The sequence below is a fragment of the Phyllobates terribilis genome, unplaced genomic scaffold (assembly GCF_046119375.1).
Source record: "Phyllobates terribilis strain yellow unplaced genomic scaffold, ASM4611937v1 Scaffold_650__1_contigs__length_881393, whole genome shotgun sequence".
Classification (NCBI taxonomy): domain Eukaryota; kingdom Metazoa; phylum Chordata; class Amphibia; order Anura; family Dendrobatidae; genus Phyllobates; species Phyllobates terribilis.
This window is the reverse complement of record NW_027363410.1, coordinates 817,220-838,249: the sequence shown is the minus strand read 5'-3', so window position 1 is coordinate 838,249 and position 21,030 is coordinate 817,220. Positions and strand designations below refer to the sequence as shown.

Genomic DNA, 21,030 nt, shown 5'->3' with positions numbered 1-21,030 from the left:
ACTCTGCTGCGCTTAAAATTTCTTTTTTGGTTTGCTACAATGCCTTTTCTGAAACGTTGTCTCCTTCTGCTGGAACACTGACTTCTTTCATTTAATGCCTGCAGACTATAAAAGAGAACCCAACCCAAAAAGTTTGGTTGATTAGTCTGTGGCATTCTGTTAAACTGTTGCTTATGGCGGTCTCTGTGAGCTTCTCAGCGACATTCAGCCAGCCAGGTATCCTGCCTGCAGTAGATGGAATGTGGCAATGGAACGCTGGCTGCGCGTGTCATAATAGGCTCTGAGCCTTTATATACCTGTGCACAGCAGCAGCCACCTTCAGTCTGCTGCTGGACAGCCAGCAGCAGCAGCAGGAGAGGTATGTAATCAGGAGCCCTCCTGCTAAGGGTAGACAGCTGCTCGTTCCACCCCACCCCCCGCCTTAATTGGTTCTCCTCCCTTCCAACGGTGTTGAGGCGGGTGGGAACAGCAGGGGGTGAAGGTGCTGTGTTTAAAGAGGTGGAGTTATGCAGATCTAAAACGCGTGGATTGCAGCAGCAGCAAGCCGAAAAGTGCAGGCATGTAAGGGATCTAGAGGTTGACAACATGTCTTCTTAACGGGAGTCCAGGAGCTCATCTCCACAAATGGACTTTTCAGGATCCTTGGGTGGCTCCGTAGTTTGAAACCAATTCTGGTTATCGCTTCTCGGCCTTTTGGCTAAGATCAAGTGTAGTATCTGTTCTTATCAGTTTAATATCTGATACGTCCCCTATCTGGGGACCATATATTAAATGGATTTTTAGAACAGGGAGATGGAAAAAGAGCTTGCTCTGTCCACTCCACGCATTGACCTGGTATTGCAGTATCTCCAGGCCCGGTTCACCCCTTCTTTAATGCAGTTTCTAAAATCAGAAAGAATTGAATTCAATGTTTTTTGTTCATTTTGCTTGTTTGTCGGATTTTGGGATGGACTCTTTGGCTTTGCTTTTCTTCTCCTCATTGGATTTTTCATGTTCAAAGTTGCAGAAGCCAGATTACAAGCTCATTTTGGTTCAACTTCAGCAACTGTGCATTGCATTGCCATGTAATGTGATGCAATGCTATCTTTCTAGCTCTCCCTTTTTACTTCCTTTTGGATAAACAGACATATTAGGCAAGCATTTTGGAGCTTTCACCTAAATAACTACAGGTGGTGAAATAAGCTGCACAATATAATTGACCTTTCAGTATATTGTTGCACACACACCATCTATTTAGCAAATGCCCTTGTTATCAACAGCAGCCTTTTAAACTCACCTGAGCTAACAGGTATGTGCGCTGGTTACTCTGCTGCGCTTAAAATTTCTTTTTTGGTTTGCTACAATGCCTTTTCTGAAACGTTGTCTCCTTCTGCTGGAACACTGACTTCTTTCATTTAATGCCTGCAGACTATAAAAGAGAACCCAACCCAAAAAGTTTGGTTGATTATTCTGTGGCATTCTGTTAAACTGTTGCTTATGGCGGTCTCTGTGAGCTTCTCAGCGACATTCAGCCAGCCAGGTATCCTGCCTGCAGTAGATGGAATGTGGCAATGGAACGCTGGCTGCGCATGTCATAATAGGCTCTGAGCCTTTATATACCTGTGCACAGCAGCAGCCACCTTCAGTCTGCTGCTGGACAGCCAGCAGCAGCAGCAGCAGGAGAGGTATGTAATCAGGAGCCCTCCTGCTAAGGGTAGACAGCTGCTTGTTCCACCCCACCCCCCGCCTTAATTGGTTCTCCTCCCTTCCAACGGTGTTGAGGCGGGTGGGAACAGCAGGGGGTGAAGGTGCTGTGTTTAAAGAGGTGGAGTTATGCAGATCTAAAACGCGTGGATTGCAGCAGCAGCAAGCCGAAAAGTGCAGGCATGTAAGGTATCTAGAGGTTGACAACATGTCTTCTTAACGGGAGTCCAGGAGCTCATCTCCACAAATGGACTTTTCAGGATCCTTGGGTGGCTCCGTAGTTTGAAACCAATTCTGGTTATCGCTTCTCGGCCTTTTGGCTAAGATCAAGTGCAGTGATCTACCGGTTGCTGCCTTGGTCTTGGCTGAGAGGTGCCTTGGGTACCCGGCTCCTTGGCCTCGGGGGATCGCTGCATGTAGCAGTGCGGCTTCACCCCCTTGCTGCTTTTGGGGAGCCGGATTAGTCCCGGGGCAACGAGGGGCGATCAGCCTGCCTGCTTTTTTTAAGTAGGCGAGGAGGATTTTTGCCACCTTTGGTGTGAAGATATGGACGGGAGAAGCCCAAATATGCTGACCTGTGAAGAGGTCCCAGTTTTTGCAAGATTGAAGAATGCAGTGCGGTTTATTTTTTTGGATCCAGAGAAGAAGAAGTCTGGCTTGTTTTTTTTGGTAGAGAAGATTTTGTTTGGACTATTGGAAGTTCAAATGGAACAAGTTTTGTCTATGTTGGAGTTCCCGAAGAGAGGGATATATGATGTTATTTTTTGTTCAGAAGATATCTTTTCTGACTTTTGGAAGAGAATGGATCTAGTAAAGGAAGATTCGATACTTGAAGGTGTTTTTTTTGTGTCGCATTTTCCTAGGAAGGAAAGGCTAATAGTAATAAGGATGTATAGTCCTTTCATATTGGAAGAAGAGATCATGACCTTTTTATCCCGGTACTGTGAGAAAGTGAGTTCTGCTGGCAAAATGTTTAACCGATATGGTTTTTGGACCACGAGGTGGAGGTTCCTGGTCAAGTTCAAGGAAAGTTCGGATGGTGTTGTGGTACTCCCACCAAGTAGATTCAAAATCGGGACAGTTAATGGAGATATGTTCTTTACAGGTATGCCGAAGTTTTGTAGGCGTTGTAAACAGTATGGCCATGAAAAGGATTCCTGTACATTACAGTGGTGTGCCAAGTGTGAAGAAGTGGGACATAAGGCAGAGAATTGTGAAAAAAGTAAGAAATGTAATCTATGTGGTGGCAGTGGTCATTTATATGATTGCTGTCCTGTCAATAAAAGGGAGGAGAAGTCAGTTGACAAGGAAGATGGAAAAGAAGAAGAGTCTGAAGCTGCCCCCCATGATGAAACGGAAGAGAACATATCTCAAAAGAAGGAGGAACAAATAAGAGATATAAGAAAAGAAGGTGATCATATGGAAGAAGATACTGAGAGTGATATCACAGACGTTGAGATTGAAAATACTAGCTTGGAAGAAGAAGTGGAGGTGGATAGGGAGTCAGAAGATCAGGAGGAAAGTGAGTCCTCCAGTCAGGATGAAAAGGAAGGTGCTGTAAGTAATATGGAAGAGGAGGAGGAGGGTGAAGAAACTAGTGAAGAAGAAAGAGAGGATGTCGCATGTGAAGCCAGAGAAGAAATTGAAGGAGTTTTGTCATCTGGGAAGGACTCTAGTAAAGCAAAGGATGTTTCAGAAAAAAATATGAGGGAGATGGAGGAGAGACAAGAAGTGTTGAAAATGCTAAAGAGTTGTGAAGGGGGGAGTCAGGCTAGTCTAAGGCGCAAAGTGTGGAATAACATTTATAGCGATATGCATCGTTTTTTTTCAACTTACAGAATACCTCAGTCGTTGGCTAAAGAGGTAGAAGAAGCTTGGGATGGTCGGTTTCTGGATGGAAGGCTTTTGAATGCCTTGGCAGCATATGGCCTGAAGAGAGGAATGTTGCCTTAAATCGTAATGGTAAAGATTGTAATGTTGTGATGTAAAGAATATGGAATAACTGTATTGTGATAATATAAACGTATATATATAAAATAAGATTGGAAAAATGGATATATGACCCACAATGATGGATAACAACCTAATACCATTTGGAAATCATTGCAAAGCATGAAATGGTAAATATGGGACTTGTAATCTGAGTGGAAAAAAAAAAAAAAAAAAAAAAAAAAAAATCTGTTCTTATCAGTTTAATATCTGATACGTCCCCTATCTGGGGACCATATATTAAATGGATTTTTAGAACAGGGAGATGGAAAAAGAGCTTGCTCTGTCCACTCCACGCATTGACCTGGTATTGCAGTATCTCCAGGACCGGTGCACCCCTTCTTTAATGCAGTTTCTAAAATCAGAAAGAATTGAATTCAATGTTTTTTGTTCATTTTGCTTGTTTGTCGGATTTTGGGATGGACTCTTTGGCTTTGCTTTTCTTCTCCTCATTGGATTTTTCATGTTCAAAGTTGCAGAAGCCAGATTACAAGCTCATTTTGGTTCAACTTCAGCAACTGTGCATTGCATTGCCATGTAATGTGATGCAATGCTATCTTTCTAGCTCTCCCTTTTTACTTCCTTTTGGATAAACAGACATATTAGGCAAGCATTTTGGAGCTTTCACCTAAATAACTACAGGTGGTGAGATAAGCTGCACAATATAATTGACCTTTCAGTATATTGTTGCACACACACCATCTATTTAGCAAATGCCCTTGTTATCAACAGCAGCCTTTTAAACTCACCTGAGCTAACAGGTATGTGCGCTGGTTACTCTGCTGCGCTTAAAATTTCTTTTTTGGTTTGCTACAATGCCTTTTCTGAAACGTTGTCTCCTTCTGCTGGAACACTGACTTCTTTCATTTAATGCCTGCAGACTATAAAAGAGAACCCAACCCAAAAAGTTTGGTTGATTAGTCTGTGGCATTCTGTTAAACTGTTGCTTATGGCGGTCTCTGTGAGCTTCTCAGCGACATTCAGCCAGCCAGGTATCCTGCCTGCAGTAGATGGAATGTGGCAATGGAACGCTGGCTGCGCGTGTCATAATAGGCTCTGAGCCTTTATATACCTGTGCACAGCAGCAGCCACCTTCAGTCTGCTGCTGGACAGCCAGCAGCAGCAGCAGCAGGAGAGGTATGTAATCAGGAGCCCTCCTGCTAAGGGTAGACAGCTGCTCGTTCCACCCCACCCCCCGCCTTAATTGGTTCTCCTCCCTTCCAACGGTGTTGAGGCGGGTGGGAACAGCAGGGGGTGAAGGTGCTGTGTTTAAAGAGGTGGAGTTATGCAGATCTAAAACGCGTGGATTGCAGCAGCAGCAAGCCGAAAAGTGCAGGCATGTAAGGGATCTAGAGGTTGACAACATGTCTTCTTAACGGGAGTCCAGGAGCTCATCTCCACAAATGGACTTTTCAGGATCCTTGGGTGGCTCCGTAGTTTGAAACCAATTCTGGTTATCGCTTCTCGGCCTTTTGGCTAAGATCAAGTGTAGTATCTGTTCTTATCAGTTTAATATCTGATACGTCCCTTATCTGGGGACCATATATTAAATGGATTTTTAGAACAGGGAGATGGAAAAAGAGCTTGCTCTGTCCACTCCACGCATTGACCTGGTATTGCAGTATCTCCAGGACCGGTGCACCCCTTCTTTAATGCAGTTTCTAAAATCAGAAAGAATTGAATTCAATGTTTTTTGTTCATTTTGCTTGTTTGTCGGATTTTGGGATGGACTCTTTGGCTTTGCTTTTCTTCTCCTCATTGGATTTTTCATGTTCAAAGTTGCAGAAGCCAGATTACAAGCTCATTTTGGTTCAACTTCAGCAACTGTGCATTGCATTGCCATGTAATGTGATGCAATGCTATCTTTCTAGCTCTCCCTTTTTACTTCCTTTTGGATAAACAGACATATTAGGCAAGCATTTTGGAGCTTTCACCTAAATAACTACAGGTGGTGAGATAAGCTGCACAATATAATTGACCTTTCAGTATATTGTTGCACACACACCATCTATTTAGCAAATGCCCTTGTTATCAACAGCAGCCTTTTAAACTCACCTGAGCTAACAGGTATGTGCGCTGGTTACTCTGCTGCGCTTAAAATTTCTTTTTTGGTTTGCTACAATGCCTTTTCTGAAACATTGTCTCCTTCTGCTGGAACACTGACTTCTTTCATTTAATGCCTGCAGACTATAAAAGAGAACCCAACCCAAAAAGTTTGGTTGATTAGTCTGTGGCATTCTGTTAAACTGTTGCTTATGGCGGTCTCTGTGAGCTTCTCAGCGACATTCAGCCAGCCAGGTATCCTGCCTGCAGTAGATGGAATGTGGCAATGGAACGCTGGCTGCGCGTGTCATAATAGGCTCTGAGCCTTTATATACCTGTGCACAGCAGCAGCCACCTTCAGTCTGCTGCTGGACAGCCAGCAGCAGCAGCAGCAGGAGAGGTATGTAATCAGGAGCCCTCCTGCTAAGGGTAGACAGCTGCTCGTTCCACCCCACCCCCCGCCTTAATTGGTTCTCCTCCCTTCCAACGGTGTTGAGGCGGGTGGGAACAGCAGGGGGTGAAGGTGCTGTGTTTAAAGAGGTGGAGTTATGCAGATCTAAAACGCGTGGATTGCAGCAGCAGCAAGCCGAAAAGTGCAGGCATGTAAGGGATCTAGAGGTTGACAACATGTCTTCTTAACGGGAATCCAGGAGCTCATCTCCACAAATGGACTTTTCAGGATCCTTGGGTGGCTCCGTAGTTTGAAACCAATTCTGGTTATCGCTTCTCGGCCTTTTGGCTAAGATCAAGTGTAGTATCTGTTCTTATCAGTTTAATATCTGATACGTCCCCTATCTGGGGACCATATATTAAATGGATTCTTAGAACAGGGAGATGGAAAAAGAGCTTGCTCTGTCCACTCCACGCATTGACCTGGTATTGCAGTATCTCCAGGACCGGTGCACCCCTTCTTTAATGCAGTTTCTAAAATCAGAAAGAATTGAATTCAATGTTTTTTGTTCATTTTGCTTGTTTGTCGGATTTTGGGATGGACTCTTTGGCTTTGCTTTTCTTCTCCTCATTGGATTTTTCATGTTGAAAGTTGCAGAAGCCAGATTACAAGCTCATTTTGGTTCAACTTCAGCAACTGTGCATTGCATTGCCATGTAATGTGATGCAATGCTATCTTTCTAGCTCTCCCTTTTTACTTCCTTTTGGATAAACAGACATATTAGGCAAGCATTTTGGAGCTTTCACCTAAATAACTACAGGTGGTGAGATAAGCTGCACAATATAATTGACCTTTCAGTATATTGTTGCACACACACCATCTATTTAGCAAATGCCCTTGTTATCAACAGCAGCCTTTTAAACTCACCTGAGCTAACAGGTATGTGCGCTGGTTACTCTGCTGCGCTTAAAATTTCTTTTTTGGTTTGCTACAATGCCTTTTCTGAAGCGTTGTCTCCTTCTGCTGGAACACTGACTTCTTTCATTTAATGCCTGCAGACTATAAAAGAGAACCCAACCCAAAAAGTTTGGTTGATTAGTCTGTGGCATTCTGTTAAACTGTTGCTTATGGCGGTCTCTGTGAGCTTCTCAGCGACATTCAGCCAGCCAGGTATCCTGCCTGCAGTAGATGGAATGTGGCAATGGAACGCTGGCTGCGCGTGTCATAATAGGCTCTGAGCCTTTATATACCTGTGCACAGCAGCAGCCACCTTCAGTCTGCTGCTGGACAGCCAGCAGCAGCAGCAGCAGGAGAGGTATGTAATCAGGAGCCCTCCTGCTAAGGGTAGACAGCTGCTCGTTCCACCCCACCCCCCGCCTTAATTGGTTCTCCTCCCTTCCAACGGTGTTGAGGCGGGTGGGAACAGCAGGGGGTGAAGGTGCTGTGTTTAAAGAGGTGGAGTTATGCAGATCTAAAACGCGTGGATTGCAGCAGCAGCAAGCCGAAAAGTGCAGGCATGTAAGGGATCTAGAGGTTGACAACATGTCTTCTTAACGGGAGTCCAGGAGCTCATCTCCACAAATGGACTTTTCAGGATCCTTGGGTGGCTCCGTAGTTTGAAACCAATTCTGGTTATCGCTTCTCGGCCTTTTGGCTAAGATCAAGTGTAGTATCTGTTCTTATCAGTTTAATATCTGATACGTCCCCTATCTGGGGACCATATATTAATTGGATTTTTAGAACAGGGAGATGGAAAAAGAGCTTGCTCTGTCCACTCCACGCATTGACCTGGTATTGCAGTATCTCCAGGACCGGTGCACCCCTTCTTTAATGCAGTTTCTAAAATCAGAAAGAATTGAATTCAATGTTTTTTGTTCATTTTGCTTGTTTGTCGGATTTTGGGATGGACTCTTTGGCTTTGCTTTTCTTCTCCTCATTGGATTTTTCATGTTCAAAGTTGCAGAAGCCAGATTACAAGCTCATTTTGGTTCAACTTCAGCAACTGTGCATTGCATTGCCATGTAATGTGATGCAATGCTATCTTTCTAGCTCTCCCTTTTTACTTCCTTTTGGATAAACAGACATATTAGGCAAGCATTTTGGAGCTTTCACCTAAATAACTACAGGTGGTGAGATAAGCTGCACAATATAATTGACCTTTCAGTATATTGTTGCACACACACCATCTATTTAGCAAATGCCCTTGTTATCAACAGCAGCCTTTTAAACTCACCTGAGCTAACAGGTATGTGCGCTGGTTACTCTGCTGCGCTTAAAATTTCTTTTTTGGTTTGCTACAATGCCTTTTCTGAAACGTTGTCTCCTTCTGCTGGAACACTGACTTCTTTCATTTAATGCCTGCAGACTATAAAAGAGAACCCAACCCAAAAAGTTTGGTTGATTAGTCTGTGGCATTCTGTTAAACTGTTGCTTATGGCGGTCTCTGTGAGCTTCTCAGCGACATTCAGCCAGCCAGGTATCCTGCCTGCAGTAGATGGAATGTGGCAATGGAACGCTGGCTGCGCGTGTCATAATAGGCTCTGAGCCTTTATATACCTGTGCACAGCAGCAGCCACCTTCAGTCTGCTGCTGGACAGCCAGCAGCAGCAGCAGCAGGAGAGGTATGTAATCAGGAGCCCTCCTGCTAAGGGTAGACAGCTGCTCGTTCCACCCCACCCCCCGCCTTAATTGGTTCTCCTCCCTTCCAAAGGTGTTGAGGCGGGTGGGAACAGCAGGGGGTGAAGGTGCTGTGTTTAAAGAGGTGGAGTTATGCAGATCTAAAACGCGTGGATTGCAGCAGCAGCAAGCCGAAAAGTGCAGGCATGTAAGGGATCTAGAGGTTGACAACATGTCTTCTTAACGGGAGTCCAGGAGCTCATCTCCACAAATGGACTTTTCAGGATCCTTGGGTGGCTCCGTAGTTTGAAACCAATTCTGGTTATCGCTTCTCGGCCTTTTGGCTAAGATCAAGTGTAGTATCTGTTCTTATCAGTTTAATATCTGATACGTCCCCTATCTGGGGACCATATATTAAATGGATTTTTAGAACAGGGAGATGGAAAAAGAGCTTGCTCTGTCCACTCCACGCATTGACCTGGTATTGCAGTATCTCCAGGACCGGTGCACCCCTTCTTTAATGCAGTTTCTAAAATCAGAAAGAATTGAATTCAATGTTTTTTGTTCATTTTGCTTGTTTGTCGGATTTTGGGATGGACTCTTTGGCTTTGCTTTTCTTCTCCTCATTGGATTTTTCATGTTCAAAGTTGCAGAAGCCAGATTACAAGCTCATTTTGGTTCAACTTCAGCAACTGTGCATTGCATTGCCATGTAATGTGATGCAATGCTATCTTTCTAGCTCTCCCTTTTTACTTCCTTTTGGATAAACAGACATATTAGGCAAGCATTTTGGAGCTTTCACCTAAATAACTACAGGTGGTGAGATAAGCTGCACAATATAATTGACCTTTCAGTATATTGTTGCACACACACCATCTATTTAGCAAATGCCCTTGTTATCAACAGCAGCCTTTTAAACTCACCTGAGCTAACAGGTATGTGCGCTGGTTACTCTGCTGCGCTTAAAATTTCTTTTTTGGTTTGCTACAATGCCTTTTCTGAAACGTTGTCTCCTTCTGCTGGAACACTGACTTCTTTCATTTAATGCCTGCAGACTATAAAAGAGAACCCAACCCAAAAAGTTTGGTTGATTAGTCTGTGGCATTCTGTTAAACTGTTGCTTATGGCGGTCTCTGTGAGCTTCTCAGCGACATTCAGCCAGCCAGGTATCCTGCCTGCAGTAGATGGAATGTGGCAATGGAACGCTGGCTGCGCGTGTCATAATAGGCTCTGAGCCTTTATATACCTGTGCACAGCAGCAGCCACCTTCAGTCTGCTGCTGGACAGCCAGCAGCAGCAGCAGCAGGAGAGGTATGTAATCAGGAGCCCTCCTGCTAAGGGTAGACAGCTGCTCGTTCCACCCCACCCCCCGCCTTAATTGGTTCTCCTCCCTTCCAACGGTGTTGAGGCGGGTGGGAACAGCAGGGGGTGAAGGTGCTGTGTTTAAAGAGGTGGAGTTATGCAGATCTAAAACGCGTGGATTGCAGCAGCAGCAAGCCGAAAAGTGCAGGCATGTAAGGGATCTAGAGGTTGACAACATGTCTTCTTAACGGGAATCCAGGAGCTCATCTCCACAAATGGACTTTTCAGGATCCTTGGGTGGCTCCGTAGTTTGAAACCAATTCTGGTTATCGCTTCTCGGCCTTTTGGCTAAGATCAAGTGTAGTATCTGTTCTTATCAGTTTAATATCTGATACGTCCCCTATCTGGGGACCATATATTAAATGGATTCTTAGAACAGGGAGATGGAAAAAGAGCTTGCTCTGTCCACTCCACGCATTGACCTGGTATTGCAGTATCTCCAGGACCGGTGCACCCCCTCTTTAATGCAGTTTCTAAAATCAGAAAGAATTGAATTCAATGTTTTTTGTTCATTTTGCTTGTTTGTCGGATTTTGGGATGGACTCTTTGGCTTTGCTTTTCTTCTCCTCATTGGATTTTTCATGTTCAAAGTTGCAGAAGCCAGATTACAAGCTCATTTTGGTTCAACTTCAGCAACTGTGCATTGCATTGCCATGTAATGTGATGCAATGCTATCTTTCTAGCTCTCCCTTTTTACTTCCTTTTGGATAAACAGACATATTAGGCAAGCATTTTGGAGCTTTCACCTAAATAACTACAGGTGGTGAGATAAGCTGCACAATATAATTGACCTTTCAGTATATTGTTGCACACACACCATCTATTTAGCAAATGCCCTTGTTATCAACAGCAGCCTTTTAAACTCACCTGAGCTAACAGGTATGTGCGCTGGTTACTCTGCTGCGCTTAAAATTTCTTTTTTGGTTTGCTACAATGCCTTTTCTGAAACGTTGTCTCCTTCTGCTGGAACACTGACTTCTTTCATTTAATGCCTGCAGACTATAAAAGAGAACCCAACCCAAAAAGTTTGGTTGATTAGTCTGTGGCATTCTGTTAAACTGTTGCTTATGGCGGTCTCTGTGAGCTTCTCAGCGACATTCAGCCAGCCAGGTATCCTGCCTGCAGTAGATGGAATGTGGCAATGGAACGCTGGCTGCGCGTGTCATAATAGGCTCTGAGCCTTTATATACCTGTGCACAGCAGCAGCCACCTTCAGTCTGCTGCTGGACAGCCAGCAGCAGCAGCAGCAGGAGAGGTATGTAATCAGGAGCCCTCCTGCTAAGGGTAGACAGCTGCTCGTTCCACCCCACCCCCCGCCTTAATTGGTTCTCCTCCCTTCCAACGGTGTTGAGGCGGGTGGGAACAGCAGGGGGTGAAGGTGCTGTGTTTAAAGAGGTGGAGTTATGCAGATCTAAAACGCGTGGATTGCAGCAGCAGCAAGCCGAAAAGTGCAGGCATGTAAGGGATCTAGAGGTTGACAACATGTCTTCTTAACGGGAATCCAGGAGCTCATCTCCACAAATGGACTTTTCAGGATCCTTGGGTGGCTCCGTAGTTTGAAACCAATTCTGGTTATCGCTTCTCGGCCTTTTGGCTAAGATCAAGTGTAGTATCTGTTCTTATCAGTTTAATATCTGATACGTCCCCTATCTGGGGACCATATATTAAATGGATTCTTAGAACAGGGAGATGGAAAAAGAGCTTGCTCTGTCCACTCCACGCATTGACCTGGTATTGCAGTATCTCCAGGACCGGTGCACCCCCTCTTTAATGCAGTTTCTAAAATCAGAAAGAATTGAATTCAATGTTTTTTGTTCATTTTGCTTGTTTGTCGGATTTTGGGATGGACTCTTTGGCTTTGCTTTTCTTCTCCTCATTGGATTTTTCATGTTCAAAGTTGCAGAAGCCAGATTACAAGCTCATTTTGGTTCAACTTCAGCAACTGTGCATTGCATTGCCATGTAATGTGATGCAATGCTATCTTTCTAGCTCTCCCTTTTTACTTCCTTTTGGATAAACAGACATATTAGGCAAGCATTTTGGAGCTTTCACCTAAATAACTACAGGTGGTGAGATAAGCTGCACAATATAATTGACCTTTCAGTATATTGTTGCACACACACCATCTATTTAGCAAATGCCCTTGTTATCAACAGCAGCCTTTTAAACTCACCTGAGCTAACAGGTATGTGCGCTGGTTACTCTGCTGCGCTTAAAATTTCTTTTTTGGTTTGCTACAATGCCTTTTCTGAAGCGTTGTCTCCTTCTGCTGGAACACTGACTTCTTTCATTTAATGCCTGCAGACTATAAAAGAGAACCCAACCCAAAAAGTTTGGTTGATTAGTCTGTGGCATTCTGTTAAACTGTTGCTTATGGCGGTCTCTGTGAGCTTCTCAGCGACATTCAGCCAGCCAGGTATCCTGCCTGCAGTAGATGGAATGTGGCAATGGAACGCTGGCTGCGCGTGTCATAATAGGCTCTGAGCCTTTATATACCTGTGCACAGCAGCAGCCACCTTCAGTCTGCTGCTGGACAGCCAGCAGCAGCAGCAGCAGGAGAGGTATGTAATCAGGAGCCCTCCTGCTAAGGGTAGACAGCTGCTCGTTCCACCCCACCCCCCGCCTTAATTGGTTCTCCTCCCTTCCAACGGTGTTGAGGCGGGTGGGAACAGCAGGGGGTGAAGGTGCTGTGTTTAAAGAGGTGGAGTTATGCAGATCTAAAACGCGTGGATTGCAGCAGCAGCAAGCCGAAAAGTGCAGGCATGTAAGGGATCTAGAGGTTGACAACATGTCTTCTTAACGGGAGTCCAGGAGCTCATCTCCACAAATGGACTTTTCAGGATCCTTGGGTGGCTCCGTAGTTTGAAACCAATTCTGGTTATCGCTTCTCGGCCTTTTGGCTAAGATCAAGTGTAGTATCTGTTCTTATCAGTTTAATATCTGATACGTCCCCTATCTGGGGACCATATATTAAATGGATTTTTAGAACAGGGAGATGGAAAAAGAGCTTGCTCTGTCCACTCCACGCATTGACCTGGTATTGCAGTATCTCCAGGACCGGTGCACCCCTTCTTTAATGCAGTTTCTAAAATCAGAAAGAATTGAATTCAATGTTTTTTGTTCATTTTGCTTGTTTGTCGGATTTTGGGATGGACTCTTTGGCTTTGCTTTTCTTCTCCTCATTGGATTTTTCATGTTCAAAGTTGCAGAAGCCAGATTACAAGCTCATTTTGGTTCAACTTCAGCAACTGTGCATTGCATTGCCATGTAATGTGATGCAATGCTATCTTTCTAGCTCTCCCTTTTTACTTCCTTTTGGATAAACAGACATATTAGGCAAGCATTTTGGAGCTTTCACCTAAATAACTACAGGTGGTGAGATAAGCTGCACAATATAATTGACCTTTCAGTATATTGTTGCACACACACCATCTATTTAGCAAATGCCCTTGTTATCAACAGCAGCCTTTTAAACTCACCTGAGCTAACAGGTATGTGCGCTGGTTACTCTGCTGCGCTTAAAATTTCTTTTTTGGTTTGCTACAATGCCTTTTCTGAAACGTTGTCTCCTTCTGCTGGAACACTGACTTCTTTCATTTAATGCCTGCAGACTATAAAAGAGAACCCAACCCAAAAAGTTTGGTTGATTAGTCTGTGGCATTCTGTTAAACTGTTGCTTATGGCGGTCTCTGTGAGCTTCTCAGCGACATTCAGCCAGCCAGGTATCCTGCCTGCAGTAGATGGAATGTGGCAATGGAACGCTGGCTGCGCGTGTCATAATAGGCTCTGAGCCTTTATATACCTGTGCACAGCAGCAGCCACCTTCAGTCTGCTGCTGGACAGCCAGCAGCAGCAGCAGCAGGAGAGGTATGTAATCAGGAGCCCTCCTGCTAAGGGTAGACAGCTGCTCGTTCCACCCCACCCCCCGCCTTAATTGGTTCTCCTCCCTTCCAACGGTGTTGAGGCGGGTGGGAACAGCAGGGGGTGAAGGTGCTGTGTTTAAAGAGGTGGAGTTATGCAGATCTAAAACGCGTGGATTGCAGCAGCAGCAAGCCGAAAAGTGCAGGCATGTAAGGGATCTAGAGGTTGACAACATGTCTTCTTAACGGGAGTCCAGGAGCTCATCTCCACAAATGGACTTTTCAGGATCCTTGGGTGGCTCCGTAGTTTGAAACCAATTCTGGTTATCGCTTCTCGGCCTTTTGGCTAAGATCAAGTGTAGTATCTGTTCTTATCAGTTTAATATCTGATACGTCCCCTATCTGGGGACCATATATTAAATGGATTTTTAGAACAGGGAGATGGAAAAAGAGCTTGCTCTGTCCACTCCACGCATTGACCTGGTATTGCAGTATCTCCAGGACCGGTGCACCCCTTCTTTAATGCAGTTTCTAAAATCAGAAAGAATTGAATTCAATGTTTTTTGTTCATTTTGCTTGTTTGTCGGATTTTGGGATGGACTCTTTGGCTTTGCTTTTCTTCTCCTCATTGGATTTTTCATGTTCAAAGTTGCAGAAGCCAGATTACAAGCTCATTTTGGTTCAACTTCAGCAACTGTGCATTGCATTGCCATGTAATGTGATGCAATGCTATCTTTCTAGCTCTCCCTTTTTACTTCCTTTTGGATAAACAGACATATTAGGCAAGCATTTTGGAGCTTTCACCTAAATAACTACAGGTGGTGAGATAAGCTGCACAATATAATTGACCTTTCAGTATATTGTTGCACACACACCATCTATTTAGCAAATGCCCTTGTTATCAACAGCAGCCTTTTAAACTCACCTGAGCTAACAGGTATGTGCGCTGGTTACTCTGCTGCGCTTAAAATTTCTTTTTTGGTTTGCTACAATGCCTTTTCTGAAACGTTGTCTCCTTCTGCTGGAACACTGACTTCTTTCATTTAATGCCTGCAGACTATAAAAGAGAACCCAACCCAAAAAGTTTGGTTGATTAGTCTGTGGCATTCTGTTAAACTGTTGCTTATGGCGGTCTCTGTGAGCTTCTCAGCGACATTCAGCCAGCCAGGTATCCTGCCTGCAGTAGATGGAATGTGGCAATGGAACGCTGGCTGCGCGTGTCATAATAGGCTCTGAGCCTTTATATACCTGTGCACAGCAGCAGCCACCTTCAGTCTGCTGCTGGACAGCCAGCAGCAGCAGCAGCAGGAGAGGTATGTAATCAGGAGCCCTCCTGCTAAGGGTAGACAGCTGCTCGTTCCACCCCACCCCCCGCCTTAATTGGTTCTCCTCCCTTCCAACGGTGTTGAGGCGGGTGGGAACAGCAGGGGGTGAAGGTGCTGTGTTTAAAGAGGTGGAGTTATGCAGATCTAAAACGCGTGGATTGCAGCAGCAGCAAGCCGAAAAGTGCAGGCATGTAAGGGATCTAGAGGTTGACAACATGTCTTCTTAACGGGAGTCCAGGAGCTCATCTCCACAAATGGACTTTTCAGGATCCTTGGGTGGCTCCGTAGTTTGAAACCAATTCTGGTTATCGCTTCTCGGCCTTTTGGCTCAGACCTAGTGTTTGGACAAGAGGTTCCTTGTGTACTAGCCCTCGGCCTTCCAGCATCGCCACTTCGGTGGCTTAAGCTGGATGCTGCTATAGGGGGAGAGTGAGGAGGAAACGAGAAGGCGATTCCTGAAGCGACCATGGGTGTCAAGCTTCGCTTTGCTGGGACCGGGGATCCCCGGGTCAAGAATGCTTTCCGTATCGAGGTCTCTGAGGAGAAGAAGGACCATTTCTCGTTGTCATACCTGGTCAACGCCATTTTCTATGAAATCCTGAAGATCCAGAAGTCGGAGATCATCTGTTTGCAGGAGTTCAGAAGGGAGCATAGGTACGTCTTGGTGCTTTCTTCTATGGCGGCTTGCCAAAACCTTTTCAAAACTCTTCAAGTCCTTTCAGAGCACCCTCAGCTGGATGGACTTATCTTCACTGTACTCTACTCTAAGGGGGATATCCCGGTGGTAGTATTCATGCACAACCCCTTTATCTCCCGGGATGATATCACTGCATTCCTGAGAAGACACTGCATTTTTGTGCAATTCTCCCATAAAATCTTAAATGGAGAAGGGCTGTGGACTGGGAAGTATAAATACTTTGTGAGGTTTGGGATAGACCCTCATGGTCCTGGAGGTATTCACTATCCTCCCCTGAACTTTACAATTGGAAGAGACTCTGGATATCTGTTTTTTCCCGAGGCGCCATTGTTCTGCAGGAGATGCAACATGTTCGGGCATATCCAGGATTTCTGCAAACAATTGCCAAACTGTAGAAAGTGCAACAAGTACGGTCATCTGGCGAAGGATTGTTCCAACCCGGTGGTATGTGATGCCTGCGGGGAGGAAGGACATGTGATTCGGGATTGTAAGGCTAAAGTCAAGCCTAGGTCCTTCTCCGAAGTGACCAAAGGTAAGCCTACTGTCCCTGCTGTTACCCCACAGGTGACTACTGCAGAGATCAATGAGGAGACGGAGCCCCCTGAGGTTGAAGATCTGGTGGGTGAGGCCCAGACCCTGTTGGACCCTCCAGCCCCTGCTGGGCCAAGTATGGAGATCTCCGAGTTGGATGTGGACCTCCCTCATCAGTCCGAAATATGTGGTGAGGGTGACATGGATGTGTCTCTTGCTCGAACCCCTGCATTGTCCTGGGGTGCTACAGACGAAGAGGTGGCCAGGGATGGTGGCCAAGGAGACTTTACTTCTGGGAGGTCTTTTGATGATGATGATACTCCTGAACTGGCCAATAAAAAACCCAGACGAGAGTACTCACCTGCCAGCGGAGGGTGCGACAGTCCTGCAAGTGACCGCATTTACCCGCAGGATGTCTTCTCCCCTGATGCTCCTTACCTTGGCATCCCTGAGAGCATCAACACCTTTGGGGTGCTTTCCCAGTCTGATGATAATGGATGAGTATGGTGTGATCAACATTGAGTCATGTATTTCTTTTCTTTAATTAATGTCTTGCCAATCTGGTTGGGATGTAGTGTCCCTAAATGTAAGGCAGATCAGATCTAAAATCAGAAGAACAACTGTTCTGGACTACCTGAAACATTTAGGTGCTGATGTTTTTTGCCTTCAGGAGTGTGGGATTCAGGATGCTCCTTGTGACAAAGACTGGCCTTACGGACAGCATATCTGGTCAGGGTCTAATCATAATAAAAATGATGGGGTGGGGATATTAGTTGGGAATAAAGAAATCTCTATTGATAGTTATATTGTGGTGGAGGTGGGCCGATGTTTAATTGCATTTTTGAGTTATAGAGGGTGGCGGGTCAGAATTATTAATTTATATTGCCCTACAGGGAAGGAAGAGCGGCTTGCTCTTCTTGAAAAATTAAGTTTTTTTCTTCCAGGGAAATCTCCCACTATTTTTGTTGGGGACGTTAATTGTGTCACAGAAGGAAAGTGTGACATAACAGGAAAGAAATTGTCCCATTTAATTTGTGATTTTTCCTTTTTAGATGCAGCAGTTGTTGTTCTTGGCATGCCACCACCGCCGACATACCATGCTGACCGTGGTGAGATTCATTCCAGAATTGATTTAATGTTATTTTCTAAAAATATGGTATGTTTGGATTTTTCTCAACAAAAGGTACCTTTTTCGGACCATGAATGTTTGAGAGGCGTGTTTTGTGCGAATGGTGACCAAGTGTATGGCGGTGGGGTATGGAAGTTGAATGCAAGGCTGTTAGAGGATGATGAGGTGATGAATGAGTTTAATGTAAAGTATGAAAGATGGAGAATGCGTAAGAAGGATTTTGTGTGTGTTCTTGACTGGTGGGACTGGGTGAAAGTGCAATTTAAAACTTTCTTCAAAAAGTGGGGCTATAGAAAAGCTGCCAGATATAGGAATAGGTTTAATGACCTTAATAGACGGATTGACTGGTTGAGAAAGTGTGTTGCAAGTGGTTTGGAGATGTCTGATCAACTTACTGAGGCTAAGAATGAATTGAAGTATGTGTTGGATGAGAAAGGAAAGGAAATTATATATCGTACTAAAATTGAGCACCTGGAGAAAAATGAGAAGTGTACGAGGTTCTTTTTTAAAAAAATGAATGGTAGGAAGACTGATATGAATGAAGTTGTGAATGAAAGTGGAACCAACTGTATGGGTGAGGATGTGCTGAACGAAGTGAATAGGTTTTATAGCAAGTTGTATGATGAGAAATGGATTGACTCTGGGCTTGTGTCATATGTTCTGAATGGTGTGGAGAAAAAACTTGATTCTGAGGAGCGTGATCTGTTGTGTGAGGATGTAGTTCTGGATGAAGTGAAGAATGTGGTGTGGAGTGCTAAAAAGAGTAAGACTCCTGGAAAAGATGGTATACCTGTAGAGTTGTATGTGAAAGCATGGGAAGTTTTGGGAACAGATTTGACTGAGGTATGTAAGTATATGTGGGTGAATGGTAGGTTGTGTGAATCAATGAAAGAAGGAGTGGTTGTGCTTGTGTATAAAAAGGGTGAGAGGAAACGTTTGGAAAACTGGAGACCAATAACACTGCTGAATTCGGATTATAAGGTCTACAGTAAGTTACTGGCAAATCGTATGCGTGAAGTGATTGGTAGTGTTGTGGAGGAGGACCAAGTATGTGCAGTGCCTGGAAGAAGTATGAGTGATAACTTGTTATTGTTGAGAGATATGATTGGGGATTGCAAGGATAGAAAGCAGAAATGTATGACTTTAGCTATTGATTTTGAGAAGGCGTTTGACAGGGTTTCGCATGTGTTTTTGTTTAAAGTACTGGAAAGAATGGGGTTTCCTAGAGAATTTGTGAATTGTGTAAAATCATTGTATGATTGTGTGTCAAGTGAGTTCTTGGTTAATGGGTGGCTGTGTGACAAAGTGAAGATTAGGTCAGGAGTAAGGCAGGGGTGTCCTATGTCCCCCGTCTTATTTGTATGTGTAATAGAACCATTGTTATGTTTGATTAGACGGGATAAAATGATGAGAGGTTTGTTGGTGCCTGGTAGTGGTGGTAAGCATGTGAAAGTGTTAGGTTATATGGATGATGTTGTGGTTGTGAGTGAAAGTATGGCTTCTTTGAGTAGAATTAAATTGCTTTTGGATTTTTTTGTTGGTGCGTCTGGTTTTAGGGTAAATTGGAATAAATGTAGTTTTAAATGTTTTGGAGATAGTAGTATTCGTATGGATGGTGTAAAGTGTGAAGTGGGTGCAATCAAGATTTTGGGCGTATTATTTAATGATGACTTAAAAGGGAATGAAAGTTGGGAAGAGTGTGGTATGCGGGTTGAACGTAAATTGAATTTTTGGCGAATGAGAGAATTGACTCTGCGTGGTAAGGTATTAATTATCAAAGCAGTGATTCTCCCTATCCTGCTTTATGTGGCGACTGTTTTTCCTTCTCCTTACAGGAAAATTAAGAGAATAGAGAAGTTGGTATTCACATTCCTGTGGTGTAGTAAGATGGAGAAGTTGAAGCGGGAGAGCCTTTTTAAGGCTTGTCAGCATGGTGGGCTGGCCTTTCCCAATATTGAAGTTTTTTTAGGTCTTAATTATATTAAGACTGTGGTTATTTTGCTGGGTAAAGGCAATAAAGGTGCTTTTATGGCTAATTATTCTGCTGGATGGATGTTGTATGGGTTATGCTGGAGGAAGAGAGATGCGAGTGTGCCTGTGGCCTTTAAGTGTCCTGTTTGGTATGAGGTGATTGAGAAATTTGTGAGAAAGCATGATTTGTTGAGTGTGGGAATGAATGATTTTAGAATGACCAAGAATGTGGTGAAAAGAATGAGTGCAAATGAGGTAGAGTGTAATATTGTTGGGCTGAGAGGGAATGAGGTTTCAGATGCATGGAAGAAGTTAGATACGTTTGGGATGTCAAACAAACAGAAGGATGTGGTGTGGATGACTTTACATAATATTTTACCTGTGAGAGAAGTGCAGAAGAAAAGAGAGTTGATAAGAACAGATGTGTGTCCGAGAGTGGGATGTGGTGGTTGTGAGACTGTGAGGCATGTTATGTGGGATTGTGAGTACGCGTACAGTGTGTGGAAGTGTGTAGGTGGATTGTGTAAGGGTTTAGCAGGCGTGAATTTTGTGGATTGGCGTGTGGCGATGTTTGGAATTGGTGCGTGTAGTCGGTCTAAAGATAGAATTTTATGGTTGATAATGGCTTGTGTGATGGAGAGTTTGTGGGATGCAAGGAACCTTGGACTTTTCAAGAGGAAATCTTTATCAGTGAATGAATGTGTTAGACTTATTCTTTCAAGACTATACCTGATATATAAGTTGGACAGCAGAGGCGGTGGTGGCACAGATGCCGAAGGGATTTGGAAATTTAAAAAGTGGCATTACCTTATCAAATACCAGTGATTTTTTTCTTTGTGATTCCTTGAAGTTTCTGCATTTGTGTTACGTAAAGGATGTTCCCTTGTGATTATATTTCGTCTTATACTACTGCTAAATAAATAGAACCATGATGATGAGAAGTTTTAAGTAGCAAATTTTGGAGAAATTCATACTGTTTGCTAAAAAACTAAACTGAATGGTTTAAAAAAAAAAAAAAAAAAAAAAAAAAAATCTGTTCTTATCAGTTTAATATCTGATACGTCCCCTATCTGGGGACCATATATTAAATGGATTTTTAGAACAGGGAGATGGAAAAAGAGCTTGCTCTGTCCACTCCACGCATTGACCTGGTATTGCAGTATCTCCAGGACCGGTGCACCCCTTCTTTAATGCAGTTTCTAAAATCAGAAAGAATTGAATTCAATGTTTTTTGTTCATTTTGCTTGTTTGTCGGATTTTGGGATGGACTCTTTGGCTTTGCTTTTCTTCTCCTCATTGGATTTTTCATGTTCAAAGTTGCAGAAGCCAGATTACAAGCTCATTTTGGTTCAACTTCAGCAACTGTGCATTGCATTGCCATGTAATGTGATGCAATGCTATCTTTCTAGCTCTCCCTTTTTACTTCCTTTTGG

At 44.0% G+C, this 21,030-nt stretch overlaps 10 non-coding genes and 1 pseudogene across 10 annotated transcripts; all 11 read left to right on the top strand.

The window, feature by feature from the left end:
• The first annotated feature begins 677 nt into the window (after positions 1–677).
• On the top strand, positions 678–868 carry LOC141235249 (U2 spliceosomal RNA). Its single transcript, XR_012301101.1, has one exon. It is a non-coding gene; the product is annotated as a U2 spliceosomal RNA (small nuclear RNA).
• A 2,953-nt stretch (positions 869–3,821) lies between these two features.
• LOC141235355 (U2 spliceosomal RNA) lies at positions 3,822–4,013 on the top strand. Its single transcript, XR_012301189.1, has one exon. It is a non-coding gene; the product is annotated as a U2 spliceosomal RNA (small nuclear RNA).
• A 1,115-nt stretch (positions 4,014–5,128) lies between these two features.
• Positions 5,129–5,319, top strand: LOC141235211 (U2 spliceosomal RNA). The gene has a single exon (XR_012301065.1). It is a non-coding gene; the product is annotated as a U2 spliceosomal RNA (small nuclear RNA).
• A 1,115-nt stretch (positions 5,320–6,434) lies between these two features.
• On the top strand, positions 6,435–6,625 carry LOC141235228 (U2 spliceosomal RNA). The gene has a single exon (XR_012301081.1). It is a non-coding gene; the product is annotated as a U2 spliceosomal RNA (small nuclear RNA).
• A 1,115-nt stretch (positions 6,626–7,740) lies between these two features.
• LOC141235175 (U2 spliceosomal RNA) lies at positions 7,741–7,931 on the top strand. The gene has a single exon (XR_012301030.1). It is a non-coding gene; the product is annotated as a U2 spliceosomal RNA (small nuclear RNA).
• Positions 7,932–9,046: 1,115 nt separating this feature from the next.
• Positions 9,047–9,237, top strand: LOC141235147 (U2 spliceosomal RNA). Its single transcript, XR_012301002.1, has one exon. It is a non-coding gene; the product is annotated as a U2 spliceosomal RNA (small nuclear RNA).
• Positions 9,238–10,352: 1,115 nt separating this feature from the next.
• LOC141235239 (U2 spliceosomal RNA) lies at positions 10,353–10,543 on the top strand. The gene has a single exon (XR_012301092.1). It is a non-coding gene; the product is annotated as a U2 spliceosomal RNA (small nuclear RNA).
• A 1,115-nt stretch (positions 10,544–11,658) lies between these two features.
• LOC141235238 (U2 spliceosomal RNA) lies at positions 11,659–11,849 on the top strand. The gene has a single exon (XR_012301091.1). It is a non-coding gene; the product is annotated as a U2 spliceosomal RNA (small nuclear RNA).
• A 1,115-nt stretch (positions 11,850–12,964) lies between these two features.
• LOC141235146 (U2 spliceosomal RNA) lies at positions 12,965–13,155 on the top strand. The gene has a single exon (XR_012301001.1). It is a non-coding gene; the product is annotated as a U2 spliceosomal RNA (small nuclear RNA).
• Positions 13,156–14,270: 1,115 nt separating this feature from the next.
• LOC141235145 (U2 spliceosomal RNA) lies at positions 14,271–14,461 on the top strand. The gene has a single exon (XR_012301000.1). It is a non-coding gene; the product is annotated as a U2 spliceosomal RNA (small nuclear RNA).
• Positions 14,462–20,567: 6,106 nt separating this feature from the next.
• LOC141235344 (U2 spliceosomal RNA) lies at positions 20,568–20,782 on the top strand (annotated as a pseudogene).
• Positions 20,783–21,030: the final 248 nt, after the last annotated feature.